The sequence below is a fragment of the Chrysemys picta genome, chromosome 1, assembly GCF_011386835.1.
Source record: "Chrysemys picta bellii isolate R12L10 chromosome 1, ASM1138683v2, whole genome shotgun sequence".
NCBI classification, from domain to species: Eukaryota; Metazoa; Chordata; order Testudines; family Emydidae; genus Chrysemys; species Chrysemys picta.
Genome location: NC_088791.1, coordinates 110,069,417 through 110,091,375, shown reverse-complemented (window position 1 = coordinate 110,091,375; position 21,959 = coordinate 110,069,417).

The following is a 21,959-nucleotide window of genomic DNA, read 5'->3' as shown; positions in this document are numbered from 1 at the left end:
GGCCGGGGGGCCCCGAGCCGAGCGGCGCCGCGCCCCAGGGGGGCCGGGGGGGACCCGAGCCGCGCCGCGGGGGGGGACGGGGGGGCCCGAGCCGCAGGGACCGGGCCGGAGCCGGGCCACGGGGGCCATGCTGGGGCCTGCGGGAACGGGCCGCGCCTCCCCAGAGCCCTTCTCCCGCCCCCACCCCAGCTTACCTCGTGCTGCCGGCTGGCCCGCCCCTGCTGCTTAGTCTCAGACTTCCCGCGAATCTCTGATTCGCGGGAAGCAGGGGAGGGGGCGGGGCGTGCAGGGCAGGGGAGGAGGGGGAAGTGGGCGGGGTGAACAGCTGCAGCGCGGGGCCCTCTTGGCGCGGGGCCCAATTCAGCCGAATCGGCTGAATCGGCCTAAAGCCGGCCCTGCTTGTAATGGCCCTTGTGCCTGGTTGTTCAGAATCAGCCAATAGCCTCCCCACAGGAAGCAACTTTCCCCCCTTTGCCTCACAGCTATTATGCAGGACACAATAGGCAGCTATAACCATGGGAATATTGTGACATTGTATAAAAGATGGGTGATCATTTATATTATTGATCCCATTATTATATAATTTCAAGAAATCTTGTACAAAGTACATCATGTAAGGTATCAATGGAAAAGTTACTCTGTCAAGTATGATTATCCTGGTTAAATCCATGCGTCATCACAATATCTGACGTTCTAACTATTGGTGATGTATTTGTATCTCAGATGTGTTTGTTCTTGGGGTGACACCCACAGGGTAGTTTACATCCAGTCTCTCCAGTCCATTGTGAATGGACTAGTCAAGCTTGATGGGCCACTAAGAAGAATCAACTCTCCAGATAGCAATTCCTGAGGATGTCTCAGACAACAAGGAGCCAATGGCCACCCCTGTGATTTAACAAAACATATTGGGGCATTTGATGCGGACATGTGACTTCAGACTCCTTCTTTGTCAGTAACTTTCCATACACAGGGGCTATGGGCTTTGTTTGGTATAGGTAAATTTCCATGCACATGGCAGAGAATATAAAAGACACCTGAGAAATCTCCATTTTGCTTCTTTCCTGCTACAGTTCTCTGGACTGGATTGACAACTGAAAGGAGTGTTTTGAACTATGGACTGAGGAAGTTAGCAGCGTTATCTTTTGGAAGTTACCAGTGGGACTTTTGCAAACCAGCAGACTATTCCTTCACTGCTACAAACCTGATTCAAGGACTTCCCAAGCATTGGTGAGTATATGATCTTTTAACCATTGTGACAAAGTTCCGTCCTTGACTCTGTGGGTCCTGCGTTACCTGACGGAGTTTGCTAGCCTCAGAGCCTCTCACTGTGACCCTCCACATAGCCCTTCTCTCTCTAGAGGCAAGGGTCGCAGTCTACTGAGCCATTTTCATCATATACCAGCAAGGGAGGTGAGGAGAAACAACCCTCCCTCACACAGTCTCTGTTGTCTCCCAGTATCAGTGATTAATCAGGGTGGGGAAGGGGGAGTCCGGGCCCTCCCTCTACTCTGGGCTCCAGCCCAGGGACCCTAAAATTAGCAGCTATGGAAGCTGACTTTTTGGAAATAGGATGTGTACAATTCCCTGGGCTACTTCCCCACAGCAGACCCCACTCAATATCTTCTTCACAGTTACCTCAGGGCCTCCTTCCTTGCACGTGATATGGATTCATACTACTTCGTTCCTCCAACAGCACAGCTCCCTCCTATAGGTCCCGACACCCACACCACACTGACTAACTGGGAGGCTTTTAACTAGTTCCAGCCAGTCCTTGATTGGCTTCAGGAGTCCCAATCAATCTAGCTATCTCCACTGCCTTCTAGAAGGATCTTAATTGGCCCCAGGAGTCTTGATTAACCTGGAGCAACTGCCATTTGGTTACCATGGTACCAGGGATTTGTTTAGCCTAAAGCTAACATGCCTATTCCTCACTACTTTACTGTAGCCATCTGGCCTTGCCCCATCACTCTATATATAACTCTGTTCTTTTCTTTTATTAATTAGTTCTTAGCAGGGTGGATTTGATTGAAATCAAATTGATTTAAATCATGATTGATTTAAATCACTAGTCAGGAAGACTCCATTTAACCATGGTTTTCTACATAAAAGTGCATTCTTGTTGGTTGTTATAACCTTAATACATATTCTTCACAACTCAGAGATAGATGTAGGTTTCATTTTTAGAAGGTACACACTATACATTTTTAAACAGTGGTTTATTTTGAAAACTTTTCAGATTAGTTTTACAGCTATATCAGAAAATTAATGATTATTTGGTTATTTCATTTACCAAAGGTAAGTGAAACAGATATTTATGACATCATTGGGAGGTGAACTATTTCCAATTCAACAGGTTAATCGTTAATATTTGGAGGATTTTCTTGCCAGGCTGTATTAGGAGGAGAACATCACTAGACAGACATTTAAATTGTTTTATTTAACTAAAACAACAACATTAAGTATTCTGGATTGTTTTCTTCAACAGCAAACATATAATATTTTAACAAAAAAGCGTATGTCCCTCGCTTCTCACATTTATCTCCAGACTTCTTCTCCTTGTCCAGATCTATTCCGCCCCCAACAATCTTCTATTTGTTGAACTTTTTGAAACTTTGCACTTTTAGACAGAGGTAAGGGATTGACTCTGTGTACACAAATTTGCAGAGGAACAATAGGATGGAGGTCTGTTATTTCTCACCTCTCTATATTATTTATTTATTTTAAAACATTTTTGCTGTTAACAAGCATGTTACCTCTGGAGACACAAATCCACAGTTTGAGAACTGCAAAACTAAGTATCTCTGATGGTATCTTCTAGACCGAACACTGAGTCCCATTGGGTAGATAGAAAGATTAACCTAAATAATCTATACAGAAGCCTGTGGAAACCCATAAGATTGGGTCCATGAACTATTGGAACCCCTTTACAAAACTTTTCTTAAACATTACATGAATATATTGTCTCATACTATAGAATTAGAATTTATAATCCCTATTCCATGATGAGATATCTTTGATCTATAATGTATCTTAATTAAAACTATCTTCAGATACATTTTCCCTCAAAAATCCGATTTAAATAAAAAAAATCAGATTTTTTTTATTTAAAAAAAAAAACATTGATTTTTATCCACCCTGATTCTTAGTTTATTAAAGATTGGTTGACAGCATGAAAATTGGGTAAGACCTGAGATATATATTGACCTCATGGTAAGTGTCTGATCCTTTGGGAATGGTAGAACCTTACATACGGTGAACTGGGTTTTCAGTAACCATTCACTATATTAGACCAGTTGGTCTGGATGGAAGCCAAGGGCTGGAGTGCCTAAAGGGGACTGTTTGGCTTCTTGTTAACCAGTGGGTACTACAGAACCACTTTGTTACTGGTTTGGCAAATCTAATTATAGAATAAACCACCAGTTTTGGGGGATTGTTTGCCCTGTTTCTTGCAGTCTGCCCTGAGTGTGGCATTCTCAGTGTGGTCCATTCCAGGCACAGATCACAGATATTTTTCTCACTGAAATCCCATCTAGTAACTAAACATTGCCAGCATCCCTTCAGTCTACCAAAATCACATCAATCTGTCATTCTGCACCTGCTGAGCCGGTAGTTGAATCTTCCCTTGGTGCTAGTGAGGTGGCCAAAGTATGACTTGATGAGGCAGGGGAGCAAGGGGTAGGCTGGGTTCCACAGAATCACTATTGGCATTTCAATGTTGCTGTTGGTAAGCCACCGGTCAATAAAGAATGTCCCTGCTTGCAGCTTTCTAAATAGTCCTGTGTTGTTAATAATGTAGGCATCGAGCAACTTCCCCACCCAGCCCACATTGATATTGATGAAGAATCTCCTGGGATCCATCAACATTTGCATAACCATAGAAAAATAGGCTTTTTGCTATACTCTGTGGCAAGGTGGGCTAGTGCCAATCTAGGGCCGTGTGTGTCATCTATACATGTGCATGACAATAGCTCCCATTGTGGATTTTCCAGCTCCAGAATGATTTCCCACTGCCCGGTAGCAATCTGGCATTGCAAGCTTCTAGAGTGTGATCATCACTCGCTTCTCCACTGTCAGTGCAGCTCACATTCTGGTGTCCCTGAGTGGGGCCAACACGGCACACAGATCCAGGAATGTGATCTTTTGCATCCAGAAGTTCTGTGGCCATTGCTCATCATCTCAAACCTGCATTACAGTGCAATGCCACTAGCCAGTGCTCATTTCTCGGGCCCCAAAGCAGCGCTCTACCATCTACAGCTGCTCCATGAACGCTACCAACAACCTTGAATTGCTTTTCGCTATGTCCCTTAGCAAACTGTATTTGAAGAAATTATCATGTCCCCCTTTGTGGTTCTTTCTGTGGCTCTGAAAATATCAGCAGATTATTTGTGTTGTGTTTGCCATGGTCATGACAATACTGCAGAGCTTCTGTCAGAGATGGCGGACAGCAAAAAAGTGCCACATGGGTTTGTGGGACTAAAAAAAAAAAGCTCAAAAATTATGGGATCTGGATTGCATTATGGAATGGAGAAAATTGCATAAGGGTAACTTGACCCATTGCTTCTAGTCACCCCTGCACAACTTGTTTCTATCTCATGATGCATTGAAAAAATTTCCCAAAAGACGGTGCACCGGACAGTGGCACATGGCACATTGGGATACCTACCTATGGTATACTGGCCTGTGCATCAACACAAGCTCTCTTGTTGAGCACACACAGTGCTGACTCACACAGCCAAGTATACACATGCCTGAGCGATATACTAACTGTGATGGCTTTGTAGAGTAGGCATGGCCCCAGTCCCCCATCCATAAAATGGGAAAACAATACTTATCCTTACAGGTGGTGTTTATATAATGCTTTGAATAGCTGTCTGTGGGCTTGATCTTACTCCATTGACTTCAATGGTGCAAGAAAGTAGCAATGGCCGTACGGATCAGACCCAAGGTCACCCAGTCCAGTATCCTGTCTCCAACAGTGGCCAGCATCAGATGATTTGTGGATAGTTATGAAAGAACCTGCTCATAAGCCCTTGTTTCTTCTTAAATCCTTGAGTAAGTGGTTGGCTTAGTTCCTGAAGCATCAAGGCTTATATCCCTGCTCAGCGTTTTTAAAAGCTCTTTTACATCCATAAATGATGTTACCATGACTGTTCTCATTATCTACATGTCTCAGCTTGTTCTGAAACCCATTAAATTCTCAACCCCTTATATCTTGTGGTAGTGAGTTCCATAGGATAAAAATGCATTATGTAAAAAGTGTTTCCTTTTATCAGTTTTAAATTTGCTCTTGAATGTCCCCTTGTTCCTGTTTATGAGAGGTTAAGGAGTGCCCAGTTTACCTTCTCTATAACTTCATTGTTTAGCTATGTCTGTGCTACAGAAGCAAGAGTTCTGCCAGTGTAGGATCACTCCCTTTCCTGAATTACATTAGCTATGCCAACAGAAGTACTCTTCTGTCAGCATAGCTGTGACTACATGGGAGGTTTTGCTGGCATAGCTATTTTGCTAGCGTGTGTGGTTTTTTTCACAGACCAGACCAACACAGCTATGCCCGTATACATTCTGAGTGTAGTCCAGGCCTATTTATTCACCATCATATCCCTTCTTGTTTGTCTCTTGTCTACACTGAAGAGTTACATCAGTGTAGCTCTGCCCTGGTCTACACTATGAGTTTAGATAGACTTTAGCAGGGTTAAATCGAATTAAGCTTGGACACATCCACACGACGAAGCCCTTTCTTTCGACTTAAAGGGCCCTTTAAACCGGTTTCTTTACTCCACCTCCGACGAGGGGATTAACGCTAAAATCGGCCTTTGCGGTTCGGATTTTGGGTAGTGTGGACAGAATTTGACGTTATTGGCCTCCGGGAGCTATCCCACAGTGCTTCATTGTGACCGCTCTGGACAGCACTCTCAACTCAGATGCACTGACCAGGTAGACAGGAAAAGCCCGGCAAACTTTTGAATTTCATATCCTGTTTGCCCAGCATGGAGAGCACAGTGACCATGCAGACCTCATCAGCACAGGTAACCATGATGAAGTCCCAGGATCGCAAAAGATCTCCAGCATGGACAGAACGGGAGGTACGGGATCTGCTCACCATATGGGGAGACGAATCAGTGCTAGCTGAACTCCGTAACAGTAAACGAAATGGCAAAATATTAGAAAAGATGTCAAAGGCCATGAAGGACAGAGGCCATAACAGGGACGCACAGCAGTGCTGCGTGAAAATTAAGGAGCTAAGGCAAGCCTACCACAAAGCCAGAGAGGCAAACGGAAGGTCCAGGGCAGAGCTGCAGACATGCCGCTTCTACACTGAGCTGCATGCCATGCTAGGGGGTGCAGCCACCACTACCCCAACCGTGTGCTATGACTCCATCAATGGAGAAGCACACAACAGGGAAGCGGGTTTGGGGTACGAGGAAGATGATGATGAAGACAATGAAGCTCACAGCAAGGAAGCAGAGAAACTGGTTTCCCCAACAGCCAGGATCTGTTTATCACCCTGGACCTGGAACCCGTAATCCCTGAACTCACCCAAGGCGTGCTCCCAGACCCTGAGGGCACACAAGGGACGTCTGGTGAGTGTACCTTTGTAAATATCACACATGGTTTAAAAGCAAGTGTGTTTAATGATTAATGATTAATTTGCCCTGGTAATCGCGGCCAGTACAGCTACTGGTAAAGTCTATTAACGTGTATGGGGATGGAGTGGAAAACCTCCAGGGACATCTCCAGAAAGCTCTCCTTCATGTACTCCCAAAGCCTTTGCAAAAGGTTTCTGGGGAGGGCTGCCTTATCCCGTCTGCCATGGTAGGACACTTTACCACGCCAGGCCAGTAGCACGTAGTCTGGAATCATTGCATAACAAAGCATGGCAGCGTATGGTCCCGGTGTTTGCTGGCATGCAGACAACGTCCATTCCTTATCTCTCTTTCTCTAATATGTGTCTTTTTTAACCACCTCTCCCTTGTCCTCCACCAGCTGCAAATGTTTCTCCTTCACAGAGGCTAGCAAAGATTAGAAGGAGAAAACGGCGGACTCGGGATGATATGTTCACGGAGCTCCAGATGTCCTCCCATGCTGAAATGCAGAATGCGTGGAGGCAGTCAATGTCACACTACAGAAAAGCACAATATGAACGAGAGGAGAGGTGGCGGGCTGAATCGCGGGATGAACACAGCAAGTGGCGGGCTGAAGATGATAGGTGGCGTCAGCTTGCAGACAGAAGGCAAGAGTCAATGCTCCGGCTGCTGGAGCATCAAACTGATATGCTCCAGCGAATGGTTGACCTGCAGGAAAGGCAACAGGAGCAGAGACCGCCGCTACAGCCTCTGTGTAACCAACAGCCCTCCTCCCCAAGTCCCATTACCTCCTCACCCAGACGCCCAAGAACACGGTGGGGGGGCCTCTGGCCACCCAGTCACTCCACCCCAGATGATTGCCCGAGCATTGGAAGGCTGGCCTTCAATAAGAGTTAAAGTTTTAAAGTTTTAAACTGCAGTGTGTCCTTTTCCTTGCCTCCTCCCGCACCACTCTCGGGCTACCTTGGCAATTATCCCCCTAGCTGTGTGATGAATTAATAAAGAATGCATGAATGTGAAGTAACAATGACTTTATTGCCTCTGCAAGCAGTGCTCGAAGGGGGGAGAGGAGGGTGTGGTGGTTGGTTTACAGGGAAGTAGAGTGAACCGGGTGGGTGGGGCGGAGGGTTCATGAAGGAGAAACAAACAGAAGTTTCACACCGTAGCCTGGCCAGTCATAAAACTAGTTTTCAAAGTTTCTGTAATGTGCACCGCACCCTGCTGTACTCTTCTAACCGCCCTGGTGTCTGGCTGCGCGTAATCAGCGGCCAGGCGATTTGCCTCAACCTCCCACCTCGCCATAAATGTCTCCCCCTTACTCTCACAGATATTGTGGAGCGCACAGCAAGCAGCAATAACAATGGGGATATTCTTTTCGCTGAGGTCTGAGCGAGTCAGTAAGATGCACCAGCGCGCTTTTAAACGTCCAAATGCACATTCCACCACCATTCGGCACTTGCTCAGCCTGTAGTTGAACAGGTCCTGACTACTGTTCAGGCTGCCTGTGTACGGCTTCATGAGCAATGGCATTAAGGGGTAGGCTGAGTCCCCAAGGATCACGATAGGCATTTCAACATCCCCAACGATTATTTTCTGGTCCGGGATGAAAGTTCCTTCCTCCAGCTTTCGAAACAGACCAGAGTGCCTTTCCCAGCCATCCCACGTTGATGTTGGTGAAACGTCCCTTGTGATCCACCAGGGCTTGCAGCAGCATTGAAAAGTACCCCTCGTGGTTTATGTACTCGGTGGCTTGGTGCTCCGGTGACAAGATAGGGATATGGGTTCCATCTATCGCCCCACCACAGTTTGGGAATCCCATTGCAGAAAGCCATCCACTATGGCCTGCATGTTTCCCAGAGTCACTACCCTTGATATCAGCAGGTCTTTGATTGCCCTGGCAACTTGGATCACAGCAGCCCCCACAGTAGATTTGCCCACTCCAAATTGATTCCCGACTGACCGGTAGCTCTCTGGCGTTGCAAGCTTCCACAGGGCTATCGCCACTCGCTTCTCAGCTGTGAGGGCTGTTCTCATCCTGGTATTCTGGCACTTCAGGGCAGGGGAAAGCAAGTCACAAAGATCCATGAAAATGCCCTTACGCATGCAAAAGTTTCGCAGCCACTGGGAATCATCCCACACCTGCAACACGATGCGGTCCCACCAGTCTGTGCTTGTTTCCCGGGCCCAGAATCGGCGTTCCACAGCATGAACCTCCCCCAGTAACACCATGATTTGCACATTGCTGGGGCCCATACCTTGTGTGAGGGCTGTGTCCATGTCAATTTCCTCATCACTATCATCGCTGCGCTGCAATCGCCTCATCGACTGGTCCTGGTTTTGCTTTGGCATGTTCTGGTTCTTCATATACTCCAGGACAATGCGCGTGGTGTTCATAGTGCTCATAATTGCCGCGGTGATCTGAGCGGGCTCCATGATCCCAGTGCTATGGCGTCTGGTCAGAAAGAAGGCGCGAAACTGACGGAGGGAGGGAGGGGCGACTGACGACATGGCATACAGGTACAGGGAATTAAAATCAACAAAGGTGGCTGTGCATCAGGGAGAAACACAAACAACTGTCACACAGAATGGCCCCTCCCCCAAAGATTGAACTCAAAACCGTGGGTTTAGCAGGCCGTTGATTTCACAGAGGGAGGGGGAAGCAAATGAATACATCTATTTTTTACATCTTAAGCTGGCAGCAGACGGTGCAGCATGACTGATAGCCCTCGGCATCTTCTGGGTGCTTGGCAGAAGATACTGTACTACGACTGCTAGCCATCATTGTCAAGACGGTTCAATAGGACTGCCAGCAGGACTGAGTCTCCAGGAGACTCATAGACTCATAGACTTTAAGGTCAGAAGGGACCATTATGATCATCTGGTCTGACCCCCTGCATGCTGCAGGCCATAAAACCGTCCCTACCCCTTCCCTGGACTCTGCTGTTGAAGTCCCCAATCCTGTTTTTAGTGACTGCAATCGGCAGAGACCCTCCTGCTAGAGATCCCTGCCCCATGCTGCGGAGGAAGGCGAAAAACCTCCAGAGGCTCAGCATGTCTGCCCAGATGCCTCTGATTGAACTGGAATACGACGATGATGGATATCAATCTTAATACACCATTTACTGCCAAAAGCCAAGGGGCTGCTGCTGTGTAGCAATGCAGCCCCACGTCTGCCAGCACCCAGATAGCCGATGAACGCTACCAGTCATACTGCACCGTCTACTGCCAAAAGGCAATTAGCTGCTGCTGTGTAGCAATGCAGTACCATGTCTGCCGGCACCCAGATGACATATGGTGACGGTGAGCTGAGTGGGCTCCCTGCTTGCTGTGGTATGTTGTCTGCACAGGTAACCCAGGTAAAAAGGCGCGAATCGATTGTCTGCCGTTGCTCTGACGGAGGGGGAGGGGCCTGACGGGATGTACCCAGAACCCCCTGCGACACTGTGTTGCATCATCAGGCATTGGGATCTCAACCCAGAATTCCAATGGGCGGCGGAGACTGCGGGAACTGTGGGATAGCTACCCACAGTGCAACGCTCTGGAAGTCGACGCTAGCCTCGGTACTGTGGACGCAGTCTGCCGGCTTCATGCACTTAGAGCATTTTATGTGGGGACACACACAATCGACTGTATAAAACCGATATCTATAAAACCGTCCTCTATAAATTCTACCTAATTTCATAGTGTAGACATACCCTCTGTCTCTCAGGGGTGTGAAAAATCCACACCCTTGAGCAGCGTAGTTAAGCTGACCTAACCCCTGGTGTAGACAGCGTTAGGTCAATGGAAGAATTCTCAGGGAGATGGATTACCTACAGCAAAAGGAGAACCCCTCCCATTGCTGTAATGTCTATGCCGAAGTGCTGCAACTGCACTAGTGTAACGTTTTAAGTGTAGACATAGCCTTAGTGGTTCCAATCTTTTCAGTCTCTCTCTCTCTCTATATGTACATTTGCTGTGCACTTTTGTTGCTGACAGTCCCTGTATTATTATTTTCCAAGTTCTTTGGTCTCCCTTAAACCCGTGAACATGTGCCACATTCATTACTTATTGGAGATGATGAATATAATGTATTCTGCATAGAGCTTGCAATTAGTTTTTTTGGTATGGGGCAGTTTGCACCTGTGTAGGATCAGAAGTCAAAGATACTAAATGTTCAGTATAAATCCCACTCGTAATTACTAATTGGAATGATTGACATTAATTTGTAAGTCACCGTTCACATAAAGATCCCCAAAGTGCTTGGCTAACTTTACCCTGGGGCCACTTGAACCACTGCTCGGGTAGAGCGCAGCAGGTGTTCAGTAACATGCAGCCACACCGCACGGTGGTTCAGAGAATGAAGGGGGGCATATCGTTTCCAGCTGATCTTGCAAGGGGAATCCAGGGAGAGAGAGAATCTCATTTCCTAACTGGAATCGGACCAGATCCCTGGGGTACAGCCCCTGCACTCTTGAAAAAGGTTTTCTATTCTGCTGCATCATTCAAAAGATAGCACCCCAAACACTGTGCCGGGGCATTGGTGTAGTATTGTCTCCGAGGGAACTGCTGCTGGGGGGAAAAAAAAACTCCCCATAAGTACCGGCACAAAAAACCTGCAAATAATAAATACATCTGGTCAGCAAACAAGCTACTCTAAAAGACTCAAATTATGGCCCTCCAGAAAAGGGAGGTAAAAAAACAAATCATGCCTAAAAATAAGGGAAACAGGTTAACCCTAAGGGAGGAAGGGATGTGTGTGTGTGTGTGTGTGTGCAAAGAACAAATCTAAAGCTGTCTCTCAGCTATTACCTAAAAATAAACTTAAACCTTGGTACAGTAAAAAAAACTATTAAAAACCTGGTCTGTTGTACAAAAGAAAAAACCAAGGCACACCACCTCATAGATTTCATAAATGACCAGTAAGTGGGGCAATTCACTAGCCTGACTATAAAACAAAATAAAAACAGCCTAAAGGTAATTCTTCTGTTTTTCCTGCAATTAGTAAGAAAATTTGTAAAAAACATTGGTATTATTATTAAGCAATAATCTGTCCCCACTAAGGGGGTGTTTCTTTTGTTTTTCAGACACTCTACAAGCATGCTGGCGCCAGCCAAAAAAAATAACCCAAAATACCATAAATCTATGTTTTGTGTTGTTTGTCTGTAGCGTTTGTCTTGTTGCTAGCATAACGTGGGTGGGAAATGGCTTCAAAAGGCTGACCGGGGGGGGGGGGGGAGGGGGGAGACGTGTATGGGAATGCAAAATGCTCAACTAAAAGGCCAGCACCTGTGTAATAGCTACCATGGTGCCTAAAAATAAAACGGCAACTAAGGTGGGCCCCACAAGCCCTATAAAAATAATGAGAAGGGGAGGAGCTCACTAAAAATCAATAAAGGGGTGTGTAAAATGGTGTAAATCAAAAAAGATGTTTGGCTGTGCCCCTCTCCTATAACTATGGAGGAGCAGAATCAATGGCCTATGGCAAGAGGGAGACAATTGGGTGTACTGTGTATAAGGTGTTTTGCTGAAAATGTACATATTACTTAGGAAGCACAATTACACCAGCCCCTAACCAAACTACACACATCTACACGCTGCTATCTAAACTTTGGTGCACAAATAAATCTGTAAAAACAACAAGGAGTCTGGTGGCACCTTAAAGACTAACAGATTTATTTGGGCATAAGCTTTCGTGAGTAAAAACCTCACTTCTTCGGATGCATAGAGTGAAAGTTACAAATGCAGGCATTCTATACTGACACATGGAGAGCAGGGAGTTACTTCGCAAGTGGAGAACCAGTGTTGACAGGGCCAATTCAATCAGGGTGGATGTAGTCCACTCCCAATAATAGATGAGGAGGTGTCAATTCCAGGAGAAGAAAAGCTGCTTCTGTAGTGAGCCAGCCACTCCCAGTCCCTATTCAAGCCCAGATTAATGGTGTTGAATTTGCAAATGAATTTTAGTTCTGCTGTTTCTCTTTGAAGTCTGTTTCTGAAGTTTTTAAATCTTATTGCTGTAAATAATCAAACCAGGGCATACTGCCTAATTCCATACCAAGTGGTTAAGTTGGTTTAAACAATAACCCATTTCTCTGTAAACATTCAATAAACTTATAATGTAAACAAAAGTATGCAAAACCTGCAGGGGCAGTTTGTTGCAACTGCCAGCAAATGGACGCATTACAATCTTAACCCTGTCAAAGGAGGAGAGGCAGTGTTTTGGTGGTGTCTCAAATGTTGGACCATACTGCAGTGGTCAGGACTCGGTGTTGCTGTAAATTGTGTATTGTTAACTGTACTTGTGTTACGTTGCATATAAAAATAACCTATAAGTAATGTAGTAAGCCCTCCCCACCCCGCAGTGTGCAAAACAACCCGGACCCAACCTTCTCGGGCCCACTATAATAAAAAGTCTGAAACACTAATTAAAATAGGTGTGTTATGCCCGTACGAGAGAAGGTGCAGGGCACTGTACTACACAAGGGGCAGTGGAACAAATAAAATATCAACACCTTCCACCTTGATGCCTGGCCCTATCAAAAAATGTGTTGCCATATGTCCTATGCTTTTCCAGGAATACCTGGGCAGGAGGATCCCAAAAGAAAAAGAAAAAAAAAAGGGGTGGAGTGTTAGGATATAGATATTCAGGCCTGTCTGCAAAGGCCTATACTTTAAGGATTTAGGTGTATTCTTATCACTTAGCTAGTTATAGAGGTATAAAAGAAAGAATCAAAATCACTGTCTGCCGGTGTAAGGCCCTTCTCTTACTGTGACAGTCTGAGGCCTGGTTCTTAGGCTAAGGCCTTCAGCTAAGCAGCAGAGGCCAGCCATAAACTGGGAAGTGTATGGTCACATCCTCACATTCCAAACTAGTCACATTGAAATAAGGTGCTATTGGGCTGTTAGGAACACAATCCTGTCCTGATATTCCTATCACCTCCAGAGAAAGGGAAGAGCCTAGAAGATCTAAAAGGAAACTTAGTTAGATAGCATCATGTCTGGCAAGAACTCACTTACCAATAGCTGGGATGTGAAATCCTCATTTCTGTATTGTTCTATCACTGTAGTCTCCATTTCCCTATTGTTCGTCTGTATAATCTCTGTCTGGTTCTGTAATTGTTTCTGTCTGCTGTATAATTAATTTTGTTGGGTGTAAACCAATTAAGGGAGTGGGATATAATTGGTTAAATAACCATGTTACAGTGTGTTAGGATTGGTTAGTTAAATTTCAGTAAAATGATTGGTTAAGGTATAGCTAAGCAAAACTCAAGTTTTACTATACAGTCTGCAGTCAATCAGGAAGTAAGGGGGAATGGGAACAGGGAATGGGGATGGGGGAATTGGGATCATGTTTTGCTAAGGGGGGGAATGGGAACAGGGAATGGGAACAGGGGCACAGACAAGGCTCTGTGGTGTCAGAGCTGGGAAGGGGGACGCTAAGGAAGGAAACTGGAATCATGCTTGCTGGAAGTTCACCCCAATACACATCGAATTGTTTGCACCGTCGGACTTCGGGTATTGTTGCTCTCTGTTCATGTGAGAAGGACCAGGGACATGAGAGGGTGAAGGAATAAGCCCCCTAACAGAGCTCCTATTGGCACACACAGGCTCACACCTGCTCAGCTTGCAAGGTCTGACACAACCTCAGCTCAAAGTGACACAGCAGCTAGTCGAGTGAAACGACAGCACATGTTTGATTTGTTACTCGGATGAGTGGTGGAGGAATGTCCTTCCTCATAAACACTAACATCCAAGAGGACTGGGTTTGTTCCAAGGAGCCATGATGTCCACAGATGGGAGGGTAAGGTGTGTGTGTGTGTGTGTGTGTGTGTGTGTGTGTGTGTGTGTGTGTTCAGAAGGTGCTTTGGAACAGCATTTGCATTGGAATTTGTATTTATGAAGCAAGGGTGGGGGACATCTCTGTGGGATTCCTTTCTCTTTTTGCTGAGTCATTCAGCAGCTGCTTGAAACTGAGGTGGACTCTTAGAGAGACAGATGGGTGCTGATGGCAGGTGAGATGGCTGCAGTCAGACCTACCCATACAGCAAAATAGTGAAGCCCAAGAAAATTCTCTGTGATTTCTCAGCCAGCCCTGTTCTCCCCCGTCTCCAGATTGCTCTTATCAAGTTTGAAAAAAATCAACATCACATCAATGAAATTTTAAAAAATAAACCAGAAAAATAATATCCCCATTGTGGTGAATCTAGATAATGGGAGGGATTCAAGAGCTGTTTTTAATGGTACATGTTGGGAATTTGCTGGAAGCAAGTCTAATTTACACTGTGACTGCCCCCCCCCCCCCGCCTCCTATTAGAGGAGGAAATGGGATCTCTGTGGTCCAGGCAGGCAATGTTGTTATTTTAATCACCTTTATTACAGTTGTGCTTAAGGCCTAACTAATAAAGAACTGCAAACCAAGAATGAAATGTGAGCTAAGCATACACATCTATGCTGAACACTTCCTTGTCCAGGCTACCGGCAAAATCCAACACACAAATTTGCACTTTAACAAACCTCTTATTATATTTTTAAAAATACAAGTCTCCCTCTGAAAACGTGTTGTGTGTCATAGTTTTCAGGTCATTACAGATATCCCTAGAAATGCCATTACAAACCATGTTATTTGTAATGTCATGGAATGATGGATGCTGGGATACCTTTAGCAGATCAGAAAGTAAGAAGATTTCATAGATGAGGGGGAAACTATTTTAAAATGGTTACTTCTAACATTTCTGTGCTGACCACCTCCAAAGCCTAATCAGTAGGGGCCTGCAAAAATGACCCTTTTAACAGGCACTGGGCCTTTTCACACATGGGCGATTGATAAGCTGGGAACTAAATTGAACCTGCATTTACAGCATTGCCATTACAAAAGTCATGTATTCCTCCCCTCAAAAGCATGACTTTTTAAAAAAAACAACACACTGGGATTCTTTTTCTTTGTTTCTGGTTTGAGAGTGTTTGGGTGCAACCTCTGAATGTTTTCAAGCTTTTCTCTGCAACCAGGAGGGTTAGAATCTCGCTCTATTTTTTTTAAATGGAAGTTGAGATTTCATGCGGTCTCTTGATTCATACAGCTGGGGCATCACTAATAACTCCAAATATCATGAGATGCAACAAAATCACAAGAGGTGGCAACCCTGTCGAGGCAGACTTTCACTGCTATATGCTGAGGCCCAGGGAGCCTGTACGGTGGCAGAAAGGGCCACATTTTAAAAGGTATTTAGGTGCCTAAAGATTTTCAGAAGCACGTAAGGTGCTTTTAAAAATTGCATTAGGCACCTCTGAACATCTTTAGTGTTTAAATGCCTGTATAAATCTGATGCAAAGTCTCCAGGGGCGTGGGGCAGGGCATTCTGACTGCAACGTCCCTTTCAATTGTGAGTCGGGGCATAAGACTCCAGAGCAGACCAAAAACAGAGGGTGATGCTGCCCGGGAAGGGAGTGTGGCTAAGTGATGAGCTCATTCAGCACAGCACCCGGGCAGCCTCCACTAATGGGGCTCCTGTTCACTGATTTTTAAGGCCAGAAGGGACCACTGTGATTGTTTTGTCTGATCCCCTGGATAACACAGGCCACAGGATGTCCGTGAATTAATTCCTGCTTTAAGTCCAATAGCTGTGGTTGAACTAGAGCAGAGGTCTGCCATGGGGTACGTCAACTCAGCTGGATATTTACCTAGATGTACAACAGGCTACATAAAAAGCACTAGCGAAGTCAGTACGAACTAAAATTTCATATATACCATGACTTGTTTATACTGCTCTATGTACTATACACTGAAATGTAAGTACAATATTTATGTTCCAATTGATTTCTTTTATAATTATATGGTAAAAATGAGAACATAAGCAATTTTTCAGTAACAGTGTGGCTGTGACACTTGTATTTTTATGTCTGATTTTGTAAGCAAGTAGTTTTTAAGTGAGGTGAAACTCGGGGTATACAACACAAGTCAGACTCCTGAAAGGGGTACAGTAGTCTGGAATGGTTGAGAGCCAATGAATCAGGGCATATCTTATAGAAACACTTCCAAACTGGCTTTAAAAATGGTCAGTGATGGAGAATCCACCACCCTTGGTAAGTTGTTCCGATGGTTAAGTGCCTTCACTAGACATTAATTCTAGTCTGAATTCAGCTAGCTTCAGCTTCCAGACATGGCTGCTGAGCTATAAACAATGTGCATTGTTTGTAACAGAATTGTCTCTTGCTTTTGCCCAGGATTTTTGTGCCTCTCTCTTTCACTGACGGTTATTAAGCGTGCAGAGGTAACACCTAGTTAGTTAGTCATGTGTGTTCAAAATTCTGTGTATCCACCTCTGGTGAGTTTTAGCTTTCACTGGTGTGTGTGTGTGTAAGTCAGATAACCTGAGAGAGGATTATGCCCTTGTATTTTCAATTTTTGAAATGCACCAATCTGATGTACGTGTACTGTCAGAATCCTGTTGAATAACTACATCACTGCTAGGATTCTAGTATGTGAGACTGGTTCACAGCTATAAATAGAGGTGGTTTATAACCTCGGCAAACTTTTCTGAAGTCTCCCTCCCTGTTTGGAGGAGCGGGAGGCTGTTTGTGCCACATTTACCCTGGGCAGACTTGTCAGCAGCACTTTCAGATCATTCTGGCAAGAGTCCTGCTGATGGGCTGACGTATGGCCCATCGAACAACTGTAAAACAATTTCAAACTGTCCAATTCTATTGACAGCAGCAACTCCCCCACTGGGGACGAAACCCTATTAATGAAACCAAGAGCTCATTTCCTGCCAGCATGTCACATGAGCAAACAGTAGCAGGACACATTTTCTCTCTGACACAGTTTGTCTCTCTCTCATGCACAGACACAAACAAAATCTATCTAGCCATCCATCCCACCATCGCAGTGTCCAAGCAATAAACTGGTAAGATGCGTCTGCCTGGCACTGTCCAATCGAATGTAGATTTGAAAGCAGATTCAGGTCTTTGCCCTTCCCGGGTTCTGAGGTAGCTCTGGTTTTCTTCTTTTCTCACTTGCTCACTCACAACTCGCACTAAGAGCCATCTTCAAAAGGCCACACCCTTAGGAAGCCTTTAGCTGAAGATACCAGCCTCTCAAAGGCAATATTAGTAGTAGTAGCAGAAGTAGTATCACTCTTTCAAGGATATAATTTTTCTGGGGAACTAGACTTTTTGCCACAGTCACTCGGTGTAAAAACAGCCAGAAATGTGTGCCAGTGGGAGAATGCCCTCCCAATAACAAAAAGTAAGGTTCAAAAAATTAAAAATGAGGGTCACGCCCCACAATTTTTCCAAAACTTTTGATGTAAAGGAGGATCTTCCTTTGCCTCCTCCTGAGGGAAGAGTGACGTGTCTGATCTGAGATTGACAGGCATCATGTGTCCAATGTGTTACATTTTGATCTCTTTTGCTGTGTCTCTTCTTTGTTCTTCAGGTTCTGATACCACCATCATCACTGTGGCAGCTCAGATGGATTATTATTCCTCCTGTAATGTCTCTCCTCTCCACATTGCATGGCCATTGTCCTCCTCATGTTTCCTCCCCAAATCTGCTATTCTTCCCCCAGTAAAACAGCATCTTTGCTAGAGCTTTTATCAGCATAGTTACATTGGTAACAAAAATCACACCCTATCCTGGCATAGCTGCCATGGCAAAACTTTTAAGTGCAGACAAGTGTAGGGCGGTTCGGCCCCCTCCAGGGAGCTAGACCGCCTCGCTACGTGGGTCAGGTGTGTCGGGGAATTAGCTTGGCTGTGCGGCTCTCTGGCAAGGGCTGAGCAAACAGGTTCAATATTAGCAAGCCCAGGTCCTGGGTCAGGGCAGGGCAACAAACAATCAGTAGCTCAAGCCCTCAGGCAGGGTTTGAGCAAACAGGTTCAATATTATCAGGCCCAGGCCCAGGCCCAGGCCCTGGGTCAGGGTGGGGCGACAAACAGTCAGTAGCTCAGGCCTCAGGCAGGGGCTGAGCAAACAGGTTCAATATTAGCAAGCCCAGGCCCTGGGTCAGGGCGGGGCAACAAACAATCAGTAGCTCAGGCCCTCAGGCAGGGTTTGAGCAAACAGGTTCAAGAGCAAATCCCCAGGCTCCTGGCTTTGATCAGCCAGAGAGAGGGGGAGATTACTACCCGCTCGGTGGGTGGCAGGGGGGACGCAGGCCCTCCCACTCCACTGCGTCCAAGCCTGGGGCCCTAGCAGTGGCAGAAAACCTACTGCTGTGTCAGTGGGGATCCTGACCGCAACAGACTGACATTGACTCTGGCAGTGTTGCAGCCAGACTTGGGTCGGCTGTCCCCGGGGTACTTCCCAATTCCCCCTCTAGAGGTACCTGGGTCCAGACGGCATCCTCCATGGGGTCACACACCATGGGCTCATCGGGGTAGCTGGCGAGCGGTTGGTTTGGCAGTTCCTCAGGGTAATGGCTGAGCGGTAGGCTTGGTAGCGTCTCTGGGCTCGGGCTAGCATCAGGCATTGGCTGGTCTGGCCAGTCCGCCGTTCAGCCGCTGTGGTCTCCCCCCTGGGAGCTACACCACAGGCGTCTGGTCTCTCCGGTGGCTGAGCTTCAAGTGAGCTCTGGGCTTTTATACTTCCTGTCCTGCGCCTTGACCTCTAAGGGGCAGGCGCAGGGTTTGCTGGCTATGCCCACTTTGGTGTCCAGGGACGCTTGTCCCGCTCCGGGGCAGCGGGGAGCCAGACCACCTCTCTACAACACGGCATAAGGGTTTAATCTAACCAGAGAGTTACACTGGGTTAACATTAAGGGCATGGCTACACTTGCAGATTTAGAGCGCTGGGAGTTAAACCGGCCTTTGGAGACCGCAGCAGGGAAAACGCTGCTGTGTGTTTACACTGTCAGATTCAAGCGCACTAGCATGGCCAAATTAGCAGCTCTTAAATGCCACAGAGAGCAGTGCATTGTGGTAGCTGTCCCAGTGTGCAAGTGGCTGCAACATGCTTTTCAAATGGGGGAGGGTGGATTGTGACAAGCAGCGTGTTGTGTGTATGTGGGGGGGAGATACAGTGTGTTTTGGGGGGCTGAGAGTGTGTCAGCATTCTGTCTTGTAAGTTCAGACAGCAGCAGACTCCCCTTTTCCCCCCCCCAACCTCTCTTTCTCACACACACTCACAGCAACAGCATTCCACAGTAATGGTTGCTTTGTCCCAGAGCAGATAAGCATGCCGGCTGTCAGAAAAGGAGTTTTGAAAGGGGATATTCGGATTCCTACAGCTGATTCCAAAACAATGACAAGAGTGGCCACTTGACTTCAGGGGATTATGGGACATTTCCAGAGGCCAATCACAGCACAGTAATGCAACACATCGTTCACACTGATGCCCGGGCGTTTCGGCCGGGGCGCAGCAAGCGTTATGCTTCTCGTGGAGGTGGATTACCAGGAGTGCTCCAGCTGCAGAGTCCGGGTGCTCTCCGTGCCTTGCCAGTGTGGATACGTCGGGAGTTAGGGCGCCTGGGGCTGCTTTAACGCGCTCTAACTTGCAAGTGTAGCCAAGCCATAAGTGTAATTTTAAAGAGGTCTAGTTAAGTGGCTGCAGAAGGGTGTGTGGTCACTCTTATTTTGGTTTAAACCAGGCTAATTTCAGTTTAATTTAGGTTGATCAGGATCAGATTTAAGCTAAACTGATTTTCGGGCTGGTATACAAATGGTTTTTACATGAATTAAAAGCGATACAGTTCAGTTGGCACAACCTCTATTGTATCCCACTAAAGGTATCACGGCTTCCGTCGGTCCATGGCATTACAGACAGCATGGTTTGCAATGGGATGCTGGGTATTTCTGGGGAATTCTTGATTGAACAAAAACCTATCCCATCAAGGTGTTTCAGAGGGAGACTTCTTTTAAAAAAAGGTTAGTTAAAGTTAATATCAATAAACAGATGTTCCAAATCTTTAACTAAATTTACCACAACAAGCCATTCTGATAGCAACTTCTTTATACTGATATAACTGCACCCACGCTAGGGATTGCACTGATTTAATTATATTGCTATAAATTGATGCACAGATGGTGTGTAGACCATCCCTGAAATAGTCTTAAAGCAGAATAAAAGTGTCTACACCAGGGGTTTGTACTGTGTTAACTAATCTGGTTTAACACAAGATTGTGAGTAATGTAATCCACTGGTGAGTGTGTGTTACAGGTCCACCTCTGTGCCCAATCCACAGAGGATGTGAGTCTGTTATAGTCTCTACTAGGGAACCTTGCCTCTTTAGCTCAAGCTGTAGCAGTTTGTGCTTTTAGCTCTGGAGGCACCTGATTCAATCCCCCGTGATTCAGCCAAGATGGCAGCCATCACAGCAGTACAATTAGAGATACCCAATACTCCAATGTCCCAAGTCATGCACAGCTGTGTCCGGCACTAGGGACGGATGGCGGGGGGAGGTGGGGGATACACAGGGGTTACACAGAAAGCGTATCTGCAGGCTCTTTGTACTCTAGGTAGTAGGATGCTAAGTGCAGTATTCTCCACGGGGATGCTAAAACCTCAGTGTATCCCAGACACACACGTTCTTGTGGCTGCTGCATTAACAAACAGCCTTCTTGGCACAAGTTAAATTCTCACACTCGGTGGCCTGCAGCTGCCAGCTCTTACTTGGGATTAACCAAGTGACAGTTACAAAGCTTTCTGGCAGCTCATGGAGGGCAGGCATCGATAATTAAATCTCACACTTTGGTGGCTGCAGCTATTTGGCTTTGCTGCTTTTGAAATGCAACATGGGTCCTTCCTCGGTCAGCATGAAACCAACGCATCTGACAGTGCTCTTATGGCAAACTGGGCAAATAGCCTCTCAGTCACTAACTACATTGTACCAATAGCTTGGGACATCCTTCCTTTAGTGCCATCCTCATGTGCAACTCTGCCAGGTTATGCTCCCGTTAGCAAAAGGACATGGTCTCGGTCCTCTTGATGTCTGTGTTTTCCTCCTCCACCAACAGTTAATAGAGTCCATAGGCTGTAAGTTGTTAGTTTTGCAGCAATGATCATGTATCAATGTCTGTTTTCCTCCTTTCAGAGTGTCCCACCCATATCGTCAACAGCAATGAGTAAGGGTAGAAGAACTCACCTCATATCCAGAAGTATCATGCCAAAGGATGGGGATGGGGCTTTCATTCAAAGAAAAGAAAGATAGAGTTCTGCAAAGAAAGGGAAAAACGGTCTCCCCTCTCCCCCACATCTAGAAATATCAGGAATGTCAAGTCTAGTTTTCTTCTCTAGTTTTGCTGGAGAAGTCTTAGAGGTCTCAGATGTGGATTAGGAACATTCTCAGTCTTTACCTAAAGGGGAAAGATATTGAATCTTCAGCAAAGATCTCTCTTCTCCCAAGTGTTTCTCAGGCACACAAGTTAAATTGGTGTTAATGAAAAAGAAACAAAACACACC